Raw genomic sequence first — 20,175 nt, 5'->3', positions numbered from 1 at the left:
TTTAACTAGTGACTGTTATACATAAACGTCCAATAGAGGAAGATATTTTATCACGATAAACATCAACGTAATTGACCCATAGCGGAAAAAAGTATAAGAAATTCGCGCAAAACTGTAATTGTTGGGAATATGAATCAAGATTAGCCAATTCAGTTGAAGCTAGTGAAACTCATAACTTTCGATTTGGGACGATCGTGCGAATATTTGCGATACGTAACTTGCAATTTCAACCATCATTAGCAAAAATGAATATTAAGAGAGCAATTAATACCAGAAGTAATTACTGCTTAAGAAAGGAAAGATGGAAAGAACTGCCAATGAAAGTTGATGAGACAATGAAAGACCCAATTTGCGTACCCTAGTTCGAAAATTGACAATAAGTAGCGCTTTATTGTTATAATAAGTATAACATTTTAAAGAAAGCGGTTTAATCTACTTTGTTATTAGTAAATAATAAATCAAGACCACCGTCACGGGTAATGTAACAAACAATAGAGTATTAAAGTCGATTCATAGTTCAGTTAATTTCAATGTTAGAAGTACCTACACAATGACTTTAATCAAGGCTTTCAGATAATTCAATAACAATTCGCTGGCGAGTTTTTGGGATTGCACACTTTTTTATGCATTTAGCATGAGATCAATTTATAAAATGATGGGTATGCAAAAAAAAATCAAAATAACTCAGAATATTAACATAAAAAAAGAACAGGTAAGACAGGATTCATATTTCATGATACCCGAAGCCCGAAATATAAAATGGAAGGTAGAGACGATTCCGAATTTCAAAGATTTCCAAAGCAATAGATAGTATGCTTTCAAGTAAATTACATGTATAGATCACAAGGAAGGGTCCAAGAAAAGTTAGTGCGAATGTGAAGCGTTAATACTGTTATTTAGAGCCAGTCAATGTGATCAGCTGCCGGCGTGATAATGATATGTTGTACCTTTCTCAGGGTAGGGAAGTGGGTGAATGATGCTTTGATTGTGTATTCAAGTGGTGGCTGTTGGTATGTTTGGTTACTTGATGTTTGAAGAGTTGTAAGAGACTTGTCTGTGTCTGTGGATGTACTGGCCAACTTTTCATTAAGGAGCACTCCTTCGACCTTTTGGTTTCGTGATAGCGTAGGTACAAATGTAAAGGAAAATAAACTGTGTTTGGAATGGCCTTTCATTTACGATCGACTTTTTCCTCTAGATTTTCATTATAAAATTTATGAATTGAGTCATTTGTGTCATCTCTGAGCACATTTGCATCAGTGCCACTGCAATCTGATTTAAAAGCGATCATGCAATATTTCAATTTCAAATGATCATTTCAAAACAGTTATTACTGAACCAATCTTTTGCATTACTTAAATGTTTCAGGTCATTGAATCGCTTCTTCATTATTTATCATATCTTCCTTATCTATAACTCTTAGATTTAGAAATTGAATTATGTAAGTTGACTTTGGTTAAGATTAATTCTCTCTATGTTCGTTAGATACTGCCGGAATTACGAAAAAAAAATTGCCGTCGTGTCTTGGAAGCTTGGTAAAGTATGCCAGCATTTTCAAACTTCCAACGGTAACATTCAGGAAGCATATCTCATGTGAATTTAACGGCTTTTCGATCACGACGCTGTTCTTGCCGTATTGTTTGACGTAACAGCAATGCATGCGATCTCTTTGAACTTGTATCAGTTATATCGATGTTACCCAGTTTTTGTCGATTACGTGTTCTTACGTTGTATTATGAACAGTTTTATTGCGATTAACGAGGTGACATACCTAGGATTTCTAGCTGTGATCGTTTTTCCTTCTTCTCACATCACTACATGTTTCGGTATCAACTATGTTGATGACTTCGTGGTTTGGAGATACAAGTGAATGATTGAAGTCATAAAATAAAACATTAAGCTGAAAATATAAGCGTTATTCTTGAAAGGAAATCAAACCAGTTTTCAAATATTAGATCAATGTTTCAATTTATTCAGACTGATTAACTAGTTTAATGCTCTCGGATTTGAATACATTTCGTCGTATTGGCATACATAATTCAGTAATCTTTATCTACTAAAAAATCTTCTTACCCCATTTATTAAATTTTTTTGGCGGTTTTACTTGCATTTTGGTGTGTGTGTACTTGATTTAATAGTTTGTTATCAAAACGATAGTCTTCTAACTGTATGATTTGTTAGAGAAGCGAACAGAAAGGCATTTAGATTATATTCATAAATTGAATTTAAGAAGACATTTAGTACTTTGTTCTTTAGATACAATATTTTCAATTTAAACTCCATCACTGCTCAAAACTTAATAACGTAAACTACGATTTCGTTTTCTAAGTAATAAAACTTGAAAATAATAAAAATAATAGTAGCCTGACCACCTACTAGCGTAACCTTGACCCCTAGATGCGCGGGCGCAGCGCCATGCTTTGAGCAATGTTCACACAACGATGGAGTAAATTCAGCGTTAATTAGCTGATTATTACCGCCCCCTACTTACCAATTATAATAGTCTTTGTTTCGGAAAATTTTGAAGTACTATTGGTGAAGAAATATCAATAAGCGTCGTATTTATTGCCCAATGACAAGTACACCGTTGTTTCGTAATAAAATGTTAAATATAATTGATGATTCGCCTTTTGTTTGTTAGGTCTATGATAATCTCATGTGGGTCGTATACCTATTGATCATAAACACGTTGCATTCATGATTTTAAAGTCCAGGTGACCTTAAAATGCTTGAAAGATTTTACCTTTGAAGAAGATACATAAACATTCGGATCCTTCTTTTCAAAGAATTAAGTGGTAACTACAAGACAGGTTCTATTGTTCTCATAAAAAACTAAAGGGTCAAACAAACGGAAAGACAGGAATAGATGTTGATGTTTATCATTATAGATGGTACGATTAATGTGGCTCGCATTTGTAATTAGAGATATTCTCACGTCAGTCAGTGCATCTACTTGAACTAAACCGACGAACACATTACAAGACATTAATGTATTCATTCTTGTTGGTCCAAGTGCTCATCTGCTTTTCAAAGATCTGGCAAAGCGACTTGCTGACACTTCAAGTGACCCAAAGGCTGGTTTTTATTTTGGTCAAAAATTAAGCATTGCCATCCAACGTGGCAATGCTGCCAGCCTCTTGGGTACACTCCCGGTGGGCAGCGATGAGGAGTTTTTTGATGCCATTTTTTAACCGACTTCCCAAAAAGGAGGAGGTTATCAATTCGGCCGGTATGTTTTTTTTTTTTTTTTTTTTTTCTATGTATGTACATCGATTACTCCGAGGTTTATAGACCGATTTACGTGATTCTTTTTTTGTTCGACTCGGAATAGCTGCCAGTTGGTCCCATAGTCATCAGGTCAGGATCTGATGATGGAAACCCTGAGAAATCGAGGGCAACCTTCGAAAGTTGTAGGCATACATTGGGTAAAAACTTGACACTCAGGTGTACGCCTAAAAGCACTATTCAACTGTGAAGATTTGGAGCTGATCTGATGATGGAAACCAGAGAGGGTCGAGGGAACTCGACAACTGAATATGTAAACTACCTCGTGTTTGGGCTTAAATTATTTGTATTGACAAGACCTTTGCAACAGTGAAGGTTTGGAGCTGACCTGATGATGGAGACCAGAGAAAGTAAGTCGAGGGAACTCGACAACTGAATATGTAAAATACCTCGTATTTGGACTTATATTCTTTGTATTGATGAGAACTTCTCACTTGTATGGATAGTGACAACTATTCGTATCACTGAAAAGCTTTAAATAAAAAACTTTTTTACAAAAAAATTAAACCGACTTCCCAAAACACTAAAAAGCAAAAAAAAAACTATTTTTAGGTGCATCGGCCTAGAAGTCGGTGGCAAAATTAACTTAGTAACATCCATTAGACACCGACTTCTAGGCCGATGCACCTAAAAATAGTTTTTTTTTTGCTTTTTAGTGTTTTTTAGTTGTATATATGTATAAATAAGGCTTTTTTTTACGTCATGTAAATATGTACATAAACTGAACCCAACAATAAAGCTTTTATTCTTGTTGGTAGTAAATATTCCACTACTAACAGCCTTGACTTGTAAGAAAATTCTTCACACATTATTGAGATTGATTATCTTCATTACTGCTTTAATAAAGTCATCATTATTATCAAAGTCAAAGTCAAAGTATTTATTATTTGCAAAAACATAGGTGTAAAATAAAATGAAGATCTTAAAGTTAAAATAGTGCGCTATGTTTTGTCTATGGTGAGACGTACAAATATGGTTTAAACTACTTACTAGAATTAAAATAATAAATTTTTACAATTAAAACTAGAATTAAATATCTAAATTAGTCGTTTAAGAACTCATCAACCGTATAAAAACATTTCTCAATTCGAATTTTTTGTAATGTTTTCTTAAACTTATGAAGAGGTAGTATTTTAACCTCATCGGGAATTTTATTGTAGATTCGCGGGGCGACGCCAAAGAAACTTTTCTGCATGAGAGATGTTTTACACCTCGTGTGACACAGCTGATTTATATATTTAGCTCGCATAGGAGTTTTTCTGACATCCGACAGTTTAGTGAACAAGTGCTGGTTAGTTTTAACAAATAATGCAGTTTCGAGAATATATAATGATGGCAATGTGAGAATTTTAAGAGATTTAAAAAAAGGCGCACAACTGTCTGTTACTTTTAATTTACACATTGACCTAATGCATCTTTTTTGCATCCTAAAGATAAGTTCTCTATCACTGGACTGCCCCCAAAAAACAAGCCCATATCGTAGAACTGAACCAACTAGTCCGTGATACGCTGTTAGAAGCGTTTCAGTATTGACTACTTTTGACAACTGAAAGAGTGCATATGCAGCTTGGCTCAGTCGCTTGCATAATTGTTCAGTGTGAGGCTTCCAGGTTAACTTATTGTCTATAGTAATACCTAAGAATTTTACACAATTGGCTTCTTCTATTTGGTTGCCCTGATAAGAAACATTTTATAGCAGGATGTTCGAGTCGCTGGTGGAAGTGCATCTTCAACTTGATTTATTCTAGCTAGGCAAATTCTTCACCTTTATTTATATTGTTTAGCTTTATTAGTAGTATGGTGTCAAGCTCATCCACTATCATTACCCTTCCATATAAAGCTTTGTATACATTCTAGAATATCAGGTTAAGGAGGCTCGATTTATCAAATAACTTGGAGCTTCTTGGAATACAAAACGCATCGTTCAAATAACAAAATTCATTGGAATGGTATATTTTTTATGCACCATCGTCTTATCGCTTCGCTTCGATGGTTTGTATGTTTTTATTCTTTTATCGGATTCCAACTTTGAGTTTGTTTATCTCTATCATAAAATATACCTTGATAAGTAGGTTTGTTGGTCTTCCTTTAGTACTTACCTTTTTGCTTTATAAGATTTTCTTTGAAATCATTCCCAGTCATTGTGATATGTATGTACAATGAAATAAACACAGCAATTAATAAAACAGATAACAGAAGCCGCTATTTACATGTACAGTAATGATATAACAAGTAATAATTTACCATATCCAGCTGCAAAAGATATACCTTACAGGTCGTCGACTTTATGCAGCAACTCATTGTGAGGTACATTATCACTTCGTGGTTAGTCACTGTCAATTGTTTTTGTATTTTGTCACTTACTTATCACCTTGTTGCATTTATGTCCATACCATGACTAACATGCATAGGTACATTACATTTCGTCTCCTCTGAAAGGCCCTGCTAGTGGATGAAGCATAGGAGTTCTATTTCTATAAACAGTTTTAAGCACTGAAGTTGTAAGTGCACTCCACAATCTTAAATCAATCGCACTAAAATTATATGCGCGACTGTTATGTTCAGTCATATTTACTGCTTCAGAGCAATTTTTTATCGTAAGTTTATGGCTATGTGATTATAGGGTTTTAGAAATTCCCTAGAAACCAGTCGCACCTTAGCCACGATTCCCATGGTTATGAGGCAAGAATCCAGTTGGTGTAGTGCTGCAGGCCCGATCTGCATATACTTTAATTAGAGTTGTTATGTAGCTCTGCGACATGCAAGGACCCTGGCTCAAAGGAGGAACAATAGCGGAAAATTGAAATAACTCCTCATTATTCAAATTAAAGGCAATTTTGTAAAACACTTTCGTGATTTCTGTATGTGATGTCTCGAAGCGTTTTTCTACTTTGTTGATTTGTATCCTTTTCGCTAGAAAACTTTCACGTTTATGTCCTGGATGTTTAGACATCTGTTAATTGTTTTGGAATTTGCATACCAGTTTAATTGTTGGTATCCTCAATTTTGACAAAAAATAATGATTACCGTTCCTTTCTATGCTATTACCAGTGTTTTTGTGAATTAATTGTGGCCAGTCTACGATTGAGAACCGTGTCTAATGCAAAACCTTCAAAGTTCCTGTGACCTCTTCTAAATTGATCCAAATTGTATCTCCTGAATCTTGATTGCCTCGTTCCGAATTCTGACTTTTAGCCTCAACTTCAACGCTAATTTGAAACCTGTTGCTATCATGATCATGAACTGCAAACGCTATTCATTAGGCCTTTAGACCATATATTTCTGAAACTATTAAACAGTGGATGCAAATTTTACCGATGCAACCACAACGGATACTGCGCTTTCGATTACTATTACTTGCAATTACGGGTTTATTTTTAGTTCAAGTATATTATTTTTATGGCTCGAGTCTTAGCTGTATAATATTTTTCATGTTATGAGAAATCATTGGCTTTATCTCCCTCTCTTCCATGTTTGAAATTTTAAAATTCATGCTTTATTTATTGTTAAGTATTACAACTTATTGGTTCTTCAGCTTTTCCTTCATTTGTTTCCTTTTTGGAATTTATTGGTATTTATGTTAGCATAAATATTTTCGTATTATGTTCAACTTCACTTTCGTACTATTTAACCCAAGAACCAGTTATATGAAACTTAAATTGACCACTTGTGATTTTTCTACAGATTTGACTATTTATACCATGCTATAAATAAAGTTGATCTCTAAATAAAGTCATACTTACAGCTTTCGCTCCGAAGTCTCCCACAGACTTATGTTTGGCTTAATTTATACAAACATTGCATTAAATCAAGATCTTAAGATCAAATTCCGTGCTACTTCAGGAATGCAACGTTCTCGGTTATTTGAACAGTTACTGTATCCGCATTTGGTTCAAAAGAATTCAGGTTGATTTTTCTTAATTTACGTTCTTCGGTACCGTTAAAAATACAATGCAATCGTATTTTCATTTCCGCTGTGTTATTATCATTTAAATCCAAACTATCGGTATCGAACCCGAAAGCGGTATACATTAATTTGGTTATCTTCGAGTATCTACGTCAAGAGCTCGCATTGATGGATCATATCAGTTCGATTAAACATTCGCTGCGTAATCGTTGCGTGCGTTCACGAATGTCATATCTTGAGAGCCTTGTCCGGTTAACTTGTCCATGTATGTAACTTGCAAGTTTATTTGCAACTTAAGCAAGCCTCCCGATTTCAAAATTGCCGGATAGTTGGGGCTGTAGTGCAGTGGCGTGCGGTTTCGATTCGGTCGGGTAAAAGTTTGAAGTCCATTCGACTCGGTTAGATGCGTCGCGTGGTTGCGCACGGCGGCGCCTCAGTTTGCTCGCGCTGCCCGCGCAGCTCACTCGTGTGTTCAAGTTCTCGCTGTTGCAAACGTAAACCGACTTTCCGATACGAATTTGGAACGTTTCCGACCGGTAAAGTCGGTTTAACTGTCGCTTTTAGGCGAACAATTTTGCGACCGCCTAAATTTCGCATTGCGATTGGCAGTGCGATTGCTTCACTCTGTTACGCTACCGTCTTAACAGATAACTGTGAAGAAACGTGTGCAAGCTTTGTGTGTTGCGGAGTCGGCAGAAGTCGGCAGATTGTGCTTTATCAGTGCTGTGGAATGGATGTGTTTTGTGGAAAGTGCTAATTTTGTTTGGTTCGAGACTTGCGATACGTTTCACTGAACGCGATACAAAAAGTGGTTTTGTTATCGAGTTCATGTGACTACCGGAGTATTGATACGCTGTGCTTTCCCCCTGTCCAGAGCTTGATTTATGGTAAGTCATTCGGTTCACTTGTTTCAGTGTTAGGATTTATAGTTGACAGATATCATTTAGTTGTTTGTTGTTTGGCCTTGTTTCCCTATTTGGATTCAGTGGAGATAAGTAGCAGATTAAATACGTTTCACAACACCGGTTCATAAGTGAAGGTTGACACACGTGAGGATATAAAACTGTGATTAATTCAATGACAATTCGTGTATACTTCCGTAAAAGGCTAGGCAAGGCGGTACGCGTTGAATGGCTGAGTCTTACTCGACACTTGTAAACGGAAACTTAAGATTTCGACTGTGACATTGAAGCCGTGAAGAAGAAAGCGACATTAATAAGTTTATTACCGAACTGGCACGCATATCCATCACGCCGAAACACTTGCACCGAAGCTTACCGAACATTTGAAATTAATTAATACGAGAATGATTGGACACTTTGAAACTTCGATAGTGGGTCATGCTGTTTATTAATTGCGAATCACTGCGAACAAGTGAGACCGGCATTGTGCGCGAAATAAACTGGAACTTGAGAAATCCGTTCACTTTTAATGTTACTCTGATAATATATATTGTTCTCAAAGAAATTACAGAGCTGATGTAGACAGAAGATTGATCAATTTCAAAATTATTATACGGTTTACTCCAGTAAATTGTAGAACGTCCAATGAATTGATCTTTGAACAAACCTTTAATTTTATGGTCTGCCTCAGTGTAGGTAGATTATATTCTTTGGACAAAATAAATCTCCCCAAGAGCTAACTAACAAAATTAAAAATCAAAGTAAAATACGAAGAGTTGCATGACCCAAATAACATTGCAGAAATTAAAAGTAAACAAAAATAAACAACCAACGTCAAAACCGAGTTAATAAATGCAGCGTCTACGAATAATAGTTTAGCAACAAACCGTTAAATTCCTAGAAAGTTTAGATAACATTGTACGGCTATGAAATGCAGCATTCCTAATGCTAACATTGAAATTAATAATACTGTGGATTCAACAGACGCTGAGCCATTCGACATAAATGTTATAGAATAAATCAAAGTTATTTCTAGAACTGTAGGTACACTTTAGTTACCTATTGTGTCAGATTTTCCAAATGTCATGGATGATGATCAATAGTAAAAACAAAACGTATATGATGATAAAATGACGCACTATATTAAGGAAAACTAAACCAAGCTGGGATTTTACGCAACTAACTATAGTAGGAGCTAAAGATTTATTCGGAGAAATAGTTAAAACTAATGGGATGATGGAAGAAGATACATGCTTTGATAGTGCCAAAACTTTTACTTTACCGTCTGTTTTATGACATAGTTTTTCTCCTAGTACAAATTCCTCTAATCCACAAAGATCATCAACTACCATATTAATACCTTTGTATCCACAGCTTGCTTTTATTCCCAACAAATTGTATTTCTAACAGAAAGACTTACAGTTTTATGTCTCCGCTAATCAGTGTGCAGTCAGCTAGAATTATTAGTTAAGCCCTAGACTAGAGAGTTTGACCTAGGCACAGATAGAATGTACGGACAAACAGACACACACCGTGACCTTAGTGTCACGACCACTACAAATATTGTTAGTCGTGATGCCAGGCTGTGTGTTTAATTAAACGTTTCGTTTTTGTGATCTTCTTGTGTTTCTATTTTGTTATTGGAATGTTGTTTGTTTTGTTTGTTTTTAAATTTAGTTAATGGAGTATCACGACTTACTTTCGAAGTTCATTGAATGACTAAGATTATCAACAGAATCTAACATGCAAAGAAAGTACATCAGGGTCCAATTACGAAGATAACATGTCATATTACAAATTATTTTATAAAATACAAAGTAAATTAATCAAAAAATTTATAAGTATTATTGGTATCTGCCGATCTTGGCCAATTGCTTGTCGAAAAACTAACCACGTCATGAATTTACAGAAATATTATTACGTATGTATGGATTGAATTGAAATAGAGATAAGATTTGTTGATGATATTCTAGATTAGATTGCAGTCCTTGCCAAGACTACTAAGTATTTAAAATGTTTAAGCCTATATTGGTCACTTCAGGCACAAAATGTGCCTCAGCCTTCTATAAGAAAGAATAATGTCCAATGGTTATATTATATGAGGATAATCAAGAAATGATTACTTTTTTTCTAGACAGAGAAATAAACTTGTCAAGTTCGAATGTCATTCTCATGGCCCCTGGGAACTTCAACACGACAATAACAAAACTTTTTTATTTCCAGCCAATCTTTTCTATTAGATTTTATTACGTATCGTATTCCTTCGATAATTGCGTTAGTCACGATAGCCTTTTATTTCCATCGATTGTCGATGGTCGATGCAAATCGCTGTGTCCTTGATACAGCGCGGTCATAAATCCTTTTGTTGTTCCCTATTCGTATGGCAACTGTTGCATGAAGTAATTGTTGGTTGAAAGTGACAATGGCCCCCCTGGAACTACTGATTCGGTTAATTTACTATTATTTGTTTACACTTTCTGTCCGATCTCGCTATCTGTTGCTTGTAGGTACTAAATAATTAACAAAGTATATTTTCTTTTCCTTCCTGAAATTTCATTTTTCGTCACTTCGTCTAATTCATGACACTTCACAAAAAATAAAACTAAAAGGAAAAACACAGTCTCTTCAAAGAGTTTGTGTTAACACTTTCTATTGCTATAATGTTACATACTTGATTAATCAGTCTCTATGGTGAATACCTCTGTTTTTCCCGCGTTTAAATTAGTCATTTGTTTTTGACAGCTGACATTATTATGTTGAGTAGTTTTTAATGCGAAGTTGCAATAATAGAAATGTACAGATTAGTCTAAAGTGAATAGAAATTAAATGAGTAATGATTATTACCGTATTTGTAAAGTGTAATTCCATAAGCAAAAAATCAAGCTAAAAATGATTTCTAGTCTTCAAATAATATTTTTGTTCTTCTGCATTATAGTTATTGTAAAATTATATAAACAGATTTTGTTTTATTAAATGTAAAGTTTAAGAGAAAGTGTTGCCTTATACAAATGTCGTTGTTGGAAATTATTTGTTATTGTCATAGGTACCGTGCTGGTGGAAATGTTAGATATTATTGATTAATGCTGTTTTCACTCACACGAAGTTATAGTCCATTTGAGAATATTTATAGTATTCTATCGGTTTTAAACATGCTTTTCAGAAATGTTTGTTTTATATCATTTTATGTCTTTATTCCAACATTCTTATTTACATATCTGTTTTCGAAAACATGAAACGAGTCGGTATTTAAATCATTGTATGTAAAGTTAAGACAGTTCGCTAAGTCTATGCGTAGGAGTGTTGCTACCGGCTTGTCTCTGCAATGTAGTTCTCAAACCCATAGTTTGATGCGTTAGGGAGCGTTCACATGGCCAGGAAGAAAACACGCTATAATCCATATTGATTTTTGCCACATGATCGGGTGACATTCGCTTTTCAAAATTTTTAGACAATGCTGGCATTGTGTGCTTTTGTTTTCTCACCTCTAAACGCTTTACATGTAAAATGGGAGCCCTTTTCGCATGGTTGTAAGCGCCGTATTGTGTAAATTGCGTATGCGCACGGTTTACACGTTCTAACGGCATTAATGGAGCTTTGTGCTCAGTTTTGCTTTGCATCGTAAAAGGAAAGAAGCGTGGGTGATGTAATGCGTATTATTACTATTTTACCTTGAAGGGTTAAATGAATGTTGAGTGGCGCTCTAGTGAGCTGTTACATTATAATGTCTTAGTTTAGGGATTAAGAAAATAAGTTGTGTCAAGAGTCTTGGCATGCAAGGCCCTAGAAAATTTTACTAAAAAAGTAGAAATAAATGTGATATATTTTTGTGTAGGTACAAATAAATATAAAAAATCTGAATGAAATATAATTAGATGAACAGAACAGTTTTGCGATTCGTCAAATAAATGTGAAGTAACAACTGAATTAACTTGAAGAATTCAGAGTATGTATGTGACTTATTTAATTAACAAAAATAACATTCTATAAGTTATATTAACTGAAGAATGTAAGCCTTTAAATTCAATTTTCTTCGAAAATCAACACTTACTGCTTCCTTCAATAAAACTGCAAGAGTCCTGTACTTCAACCCATTCTGAATCAATATCGCGACGTAATAGAAATAATTCAATGGAAACCAATGATCTATCTCCGAGGTGCGAAACGAAACATGGTACTGTGATCTTTGGAGGCTGTAAATCAAACTTATCTCACAGCTAACTTGTTTATGGTTATTGTTCTTAAATAAATTTTAACCGCTTTCAGCATCTCGGTGACCTATTTGGAAATGTTTCTTTGTTTCAATGGTATATTCTTATTGGTAGCTATCCGTGGGGTTAATTGGATTTGCTACAGGTGTAGTTCTAAAATTTAATAGTGGTAGAACCGCAAATGATTTGTGTTACAAACTATTTTGCTTTAGAATAGTTTTCAAAGTTGTTTGTTAGCTCATATGTATTCTGGTTTATATTACCTATGTGGTCAGGAAACTTAAATGTATTTCAGAAGTTGGCTTTCTGTTACAGGTAGTATCTTAAAAATGAACCCTCTTTGTTTTTAATTAAGTACCTAAATCGTATCTAATAAGTACTTAAGTATCGTTATATGAATCATGTATAAAAAATCCTTTACTCTTTTGTGGGTTTAAGTTGTGTGCTGCTTTTAAAACAAAAGATTCAACTTCCTTACTATAAAACAGTTTTTAGAACACTTCATCATCATTATTGTTAAGCACGATATTGTATACAATTTCACAGGAAGTATATAAATATAATATCAGAGGTTAATAATGCCCTTAAACCAAATACATATATAGTGAATACGGCAATAATTTTACGGCATATGTTTTATAGATGCTTTTATGACAAAATTATGGGTCATTTGAATAGCATATTAGTGTTTAATGGGGGTACTATGTTATTACACATTCATTCATGTGTCGTGTCATTCACGCAACTTGGGTTTGTCAATGGAAGTTATTTTAATATAATATGTAGAGCAATAGATTTTATTTACTTGAGATATTTTTAATTAAAAAAAAAAAATAAAATCCTATAAAATGTAGATTAATTTGTGAACTAAATTGAATTCTCAATTTTATAACTTCCCTTTGTTTTTTTTTTGAAGACTAATGAATTAGGTTCAAACAATTTAATTTATTTTATTCAAAATTCGAAGTATTTTAAAGCTTGTGAATAATGGATTGCAGTAGTTACCTATACTTTGTAGAATCTTCTTTCATCCTCCGAGCCTTTTTCCCAATCATGTTGGGGTCGGCTTCCAGTCTATCCGGATTCAGCTGAGTACCAGTGCTTTACAAGAAGCGACTGCCTATCTGACCTCCTCAACCCAGTTACCCGGGCAACCCGATACCCCTTGGTTAGACTGGTGTCAGACTTACTGGCTTCTGACTACCCGTAACGACTGCCAAGGATGTTCAATGACAGCCGGGACCTACAGTTTAACGTGCCATCCGAAACACAGTCAATGGTGTCTAAGATATACTTAGAAAGTACATACAAACTTAGAAAAGTTGCATTGGTACTTGCCTGACCTGGGATCGAACCCGCGCCCTCATACTTGAGAGGTTGGTCCTTTACCCACTAGGCCACCACGACTTTTTCAAGAATTTGTAGAATCTTCTTTAAGAAAATAAAATAAATATTCCGAAGTAACAGATATCATCCTGAACAATCTACTACTTCACTCGGGAAGCATATTTTCAAAAGTAAGAGTATCAAGTAATAAGTACTTGATACTTAAACCCGGCCACAAAACGAACATAATAATATGATAACTATATATTAAAGACCTGCTCAAAATACATACTACACCACTGCAATATATTCAAGGATGTGCAGTACATATTCCTGTCGCGGGACTCGCGGGGTCACGCCCGCCATGTATCCCGTCCCGCCTGCGCGTGAGGCTCGAAATAATTACTACGTACCTAGTACACTGTGAGGTATGTTCTGCTGGTCAAGTTTATGATGGAGAAATGTTTCAAACTAGCGGCCGCGACTCCACCTGGGTCTCGAGGAAACTATTTCTTTAGCCATTTAAACTGCGTGTAGGTATGTTATTGTGACGTACCTACAAGCGATATTACTGCCTAGTTTCATGTAAAATGCGTAAACTTTAAACTTTTGCTTTTGTAAAGTAAATAAAGTTTGAGTTTCGAATATAAAATATGTAGATTCTGACTATAACATTTTGTAAACTTATCTATATTACACTTCATTTTGCACTATGAAATGCGATGCATATGCAAGCCGGTGTTAAATGATATATCGTATTCCGTGTAAATAACTCAATAAACCATTGATTGCAACTATTATTCCAAGAAATAGACTGACAAATTACACCTAAATCCCAACAACATTTTTATAGGATTGTGTTAAAGGAGCATGGTTATTAGACATTTCTTCTTACATCCATTACAAGACCGAGAAATCCGTTAGGAAGTATAATTAGTCATTACTCCTGAAATGTAATACAAGACTGAGGATTCCCACAGGAAGCCTATACAGGCTATATAGCTAATATAGCCTTAATGCTAGCCGTGCTCCTGCGACCTGTAATTTAACATCATACGACCAATGAAGCAGTTCTAAAAACTAAAATTACTCTACGGTCCTGGCTAGCTACGTGCGTATCCTGACATTTAGGCTTAAACCAAAAATAAGCTGTGACTAAGCCCAATAATATTACAAGGATTTATTCCGTTGGGCAAAATTAATTTTAATGACAGTTATGAGTACCGTGTCAATAAGTATTGGCACCTACAAGTTAATATTCAATTTAATTCAAGAAATATTTTATTCAAACAGTGAAGGGAATATCGAGTGTTTGGTCTAGAATTCTAGATTATATAATTTCAATATTTAATTCTGTTAATGCCTGATATCGTTCAGGCAGTAATTGGTTTCCTATTAAATAACCTGCTAAGTTAAACCTTGACGTAAGAGATTGAAAATTTATATTCGTCCGGTGAACTGCTTAGCGATGCAAGTATAGTAATTTATAACGTAGGTAAATAATTTGCTATTAGACTTGACAGGTTTCAACTACCAACCTCTACTTATTTATAGTGGGAAATGTAGGATTAAGAACTGCTTATTAATAATATTTAAGTGATTTGTTTGAATAACTCCAATTCATTTTGTCTTCATGATAAGCGATTAAGGTTTTTTGCCCAGAAAAGGAACCCGTGTCATTTCATAAAACGATTTGGGTTGGACATGTATTCCTTAAGTCATAGAGGTTGTATTTTCCTTATTTTAACTCTCGTAGGCATCTCAAAACATGAATAACTTTGACAGGATTTAAAAAAAATCACCTAGTGAAGTGCATGCATGCGTTACACAATAGGATTTTCTTTTCGTCTTATAAGATCCGCGATTTTTTACAGCCTCAAAAACACGTTCGACCGATTTCCATCTAATTATACAATGAACGAGTAAATCTTCAAATTAATTGTTTTATTTATCAAGCGTTAAACATTGGGTATGAGGCAATCTACTTCCCTAGTTTTTTTTTAAACAGATTATGTTAAATTATGTTAAACATTCGGTAAATGACATTGATGTTTATGGCGTCACACTAGTTGATATTCAAATAGTGCGTTTTGATAAAATCACAGATATATATATATTATTGTGTTTCCCTTATAAAATATTTAAAAACCTGGTCTCAATCTACAAAAAAAAAATGTGCAAATTAAAACACGAATTGAATGAAGTGATTCATTTAAGGTACAAGGAAATATAACGTTCATATCATCATGTTGCTGGAGGTAAGGTCATCATGCCCTTGTGAATACATAAAATAATTATGTCATTGAATTTTTATTTCATTGTTTATAATCTATTTATCATAAACCGAACATTGACACGAAATAACCAGGTATCTAACATAATCTGTGTGCAAATCGAGTTTAACTACAAAAGCATCGCAGAGCCCTGAGTCACGCGCGTCCATCCGCATTGGATGCATCGACGCGAATGCGTATGCGTCACACAATTGGCCGAAAGTTCAACTGTCGCGCCCTTTTCCGGTGCGCTTGCGCCGTGCTGCGTGCAATTTAAATTATATTTTTCCTTGCTGTCGGTGTTAAATTGATAGTGGAGATTTTTTTCCTTCTGTTAAATCTTTTTTTTCGGGCGCTTTATACATATACTGGATTAAAAGGAGTTTTTTCTTATGATGTAAAAATAATATTGTACAGGTCAAAGACCTAATGATTTTCATACGATAAGCTGCATAAGTATTGTGTTGGATGCAACTCGTGTTGCAATTGTGCATAAGTGGGATTTTAATTGATACTTGTCGTTCCTTGTGCAGATTAATTAAGTTAATTTCGCCGACGTTTCTTTGTGTATCGTTACATCATATGAGGATAGTGATCTTTTATCTCTCGAGGTATGATGATGTATAAATTATTACTTCTTCTTGTTGCTATTTTGTAATTTAGCTGGCTTGTTGCAGAAAAGCATAGTAGTTCTCTTATTTCTTACAGTTCAGTTCAGCACATTTTAAAAACATAAAAAAGGCGCTTTATAATTATAAATAGCTAGTGTTTTCACCGGTATCCCGTAGGAAATACTTCGCACACCCAAATTAAAAGTATCCTAAAACCTTCGCCGATAAATTAGCTATCTAACACTGAAAACATTCTTCAAATCGGCTCAGATATACGCGTCCAAGCAAACAAACTCAGCGTCATAATATTAGCATAGACACTCAACTCATTTCTAGAAAATCGCCAAGTAGCAATTTCATATTCTCATCGGATTTCTTTATGGTGACGGACATCCGTTAATTAGTCGAGTGGTAGCATATAAATATATCTAAGTACTAGCTTCCGCCCGCGGCTTTGCCCCCGTAGTGTTCTGTTGTATCGTTCGTTAAGAGAATTCTTCAAAGGTCCGGGATAAAAACTATCCTATGTTCTTTCTCAAGGTCAACTCTATCTCTGTGCCAAATTTTATTTAAATCGGTTTAGTGGTTTAGACGTGAAAGCGTAACATACAGACAGACAAACAGACAGAGTTACTTTCGCATTTATAGTATTAGTAATATTAGTAGGGATATGTCTAAGTATGAATGCAGCTTGGTCGTTGTGTCCGACGCCTTTTGCATACAGCTATCAACTATGAATCATTGCTACTGATTGGCTTGTTACCTTAGAAACCTCGTCAGACATGTGGTTTGAATGTACCACTTGTACCAGTTTACGTGTTCTGTCATTATAGACGGAGGTGTGTTTGGTGGACTTAATCTCAGAAATTGCTGTGCAATCATAAGTAAGTCGCGTGTTGCCCGGAAATGTTGGGTTGAACATTTCATTTAACTGTGGGTTGCCTACATTTATGAGAGTAGAATGCAGAAAAAGTTTTGTACAGTCAACTTCAGGTCAGTGGTAACAGTTTTATAGGAAAAACGTACTTATTACTATTGAGTTAAGGTGCATGACAGTTACCACTGATGTGCAGTCTACCGTACAAGTTGAAAGCTTACCCCCTTACTTATAAAAATCTCTAATCACCTTCTAAGCAACATTTTAACTAATTACTACTTAAAGTCTTAAGTAGTACTAACATTTAATCACTACTTAAAGTCTTAAGTCTTAAGTTAGTTAAGACATGCTTAAGGAACGTTTATAAGTAAGAATTTTATTAAACAGCCCTTAAGTATTACTTATTATTTAATTCACGATTATAAGTAAGGCTGTTAATAATTTCTGAAAGCGCAGTTCACTATAATCAAGCAAATAAAAACACTATATAAATTACTAATTTACGTACTACACTAAACGTACGTATTTATAACCATTTTAGTCACGAATCTTAACCAAATAATATACCTACCTTACGTGTACGAAGTGTAAATATGAATGAAATGTGTGTTAACTAATTGTGCGCGATTGTACTACTGTGCAATAGACCGTGTAAGTTTATTGGTTGCGTTATTATTTATAAGTAAGACGATACGAGTAGTGTGGAAATGATTTGTGGACTCGATTGTACGTGGTTATTGATTTATTGGTCGAATTCAGGTATTGAATGGTTGGAGTAAATAGGAGTCAAACTAGATGTTTGGTCGAAAAATGCCAGTAGGTAGACTGCGATAGTCACTTTTTTATCTTGAAGTAGTTTTCTCAGGACATGACTGAAACCTCAGGATACCGCTGGTTATACTTTAATAGAAAATATAAATTCCTTTGGAAATAAAATAATGAAATTAACCGGTTACGATCTCCAGACCAATAGGTCAAACATCTTTAGTATAATCAGACAAAGCGGATAATGATCATCACTCTATGCTTAGCACACTTTCTTAATAAAATTATATTGTGCATGTGTGTGTGAGCTTTAGATCATTTCACAGCGGAGTTTACTCGATGTGTGCGTCAAGTATTAATTTATTTAAACTTTAAACAATACAAAAGCGGATTTAATACCACAGGCATTCTTTCCAGTGTGATTGTATTTGTCAATTTTGTCATTATAAGTGAGTGAGCTATCACTATTTGCTTTCAACGCATAGAGATTTGTGCTCATGGTGGATCATCATCCTCCGAGCCTTTTCCCAACCATGTTGGGGTCTTCTTCCAGTCTAACCGGATTCAGCTGAGTACCAGTGCTTTATAAGAAGCGACTGCCTATCTGACCTCCTCAACCCAGTTACCCGGGCAACCCGATACCCCTTGGTTAGACTGGTGTCAGACTTACTGGTTCATGGTGAACCCGGTTGGTTAAACGATCTAAGGTGTAAATGTGTTTGTGTTTGTGTGATCAATCTAAAAACCCGTAGGAGTCATTCCCAACTCACTTTCTTCAATGATTTATGTTGTAAATTCACTGTGACTTTGTTAAACGCTGAGTTAGTAGTAATTACCGCTTGTTTTCCTATAATTAGAGGCTTTTAGGGTTGTTCTGGTTGCTTTAGTTAGCATTTAACGTATAAATTAAGTGTCTGATAAGCATGAGGTTTTGAGATAAATAGTAACTTCGAAATGTTGAGTAGTTTATTTGTCGGGATTTTTTTAAATAGCAGTAAGTATAATGGAAATCTATTTAGAATTAGCCTTTTCTCCTGGCTTCAATATTACTACTATTTTCGGTAGCAATAGCTTGGATAAAATATAGCCTATGTTTATGGGAATAGCCGCCATAAAAAAATCGCATGCGCACCTATTGCCCTCGTATTACATTCATAACTTCAGAGGTCTTACAGATTACTTACTTAATATTGTACTATGAAGGTTTTATTCTTGTCATATTTCACTTAAATACATTTTCTAATGGTCGTACCTTTACTTCACTACTTATTTCTTGTAACACTTTACTTATAAGGGTAGCTACATTCTCTAGTTGTGAGACTTGCGTTTACTTTACTACAAACGTTAATAACTATTTAATGATATAATCACAAACCGTAGTGATTTATTTGGTATAAACAGTATTGTAGGCTGCAATCGGTGCGAGTTAATTGATAGATCGATTTAGATAATAGCTGCGCCTGTGGCATTGCTTGTTGATAATTTTAGGTTTTCCGGGATACCTACAAATTATGAGAATTAAATTCCAGTTTTTTTTATTCTTCAGAGAAAGGGCTTATTTATAGAGCTGCGTATGTCAGTTATTTACTTCCTTTTACATCCTATGTTATCAAGTTTCCCGCGTTTCTACCCGCATTTTCCCCGGTCAGATAAAAAAATGTCCTTCCTAAGGCTCTAAATTATCTGTGTGTAAAATTTAAATTGTGTGAGTTCTGTAGATTAAGCGAGCGCGACAGAGGCAGACTTTAGGATTTATAATATTAGTATTAGCACAGATTATATAATAGTTACTACGTAACAGATAAATCACTCCATACAAAAAAGTCCATACCTACTGTTATAAGCACCTACAAGTTCCCAATCTACCTACAAATTCATAGCTGCGTTATAAAAATGAACCTTAAAAGCTCGAGCGCTTGATTGTTATTCCAATGCGATAGCGCACAGTTCAGTGACCGCAACCGTACCGTGGCCATGCTTAGGGTTGCTTCTTACAATTTATATATATTTAAGTAGGAAAA

General features: G+C 34.8%; 1 protein-coding gene across 4 annotated transcripts in view; it reads left to right on the top strand.

Annotated features, from left to right (window-relative positions):
* Positions 1-20,175, top strand: part of LOC124640558 — a 289,989-nt gene that overhangs the window by 50,198 nt on the left and 219,616 nt on the right. Inside the window, exon 1 of one of the 4 annotated variants that reach the window (XM_047178359.1) lies at positions 7,641-8,079. The exons of the other annotated variants lie outside the window; for them this stretch is intronic. The gene's annotated coding sequence lies outside the window, so the exon portion shown is untranslated. Of the gene's footprint in view, positions 1-7,640; positions 8,080-20,175 lie in introns of those variants that run through there. 4 annotated transcript variants of the gene reach the window in all.

The sequence above is a fragment of the Helicoverpa zea genome, chromosome 21 (assembly GCF_022581195.2).
Source record: "Helicoverpa zea isolate HzStark_Cry1AcR chromosome 21, ilHelZeax1.1, whole genome shotgun sequence".
NCBI classification, from domain to species: Eukaryota; Metazoa; Arthropoda; class Insecta; order Lepidoptera; family Noctuidae; genus Helicoverpa; species Helicoverpa zea.
This window is presented reverse-complemented; position numbering and strand designations above follow the sequence as displayed.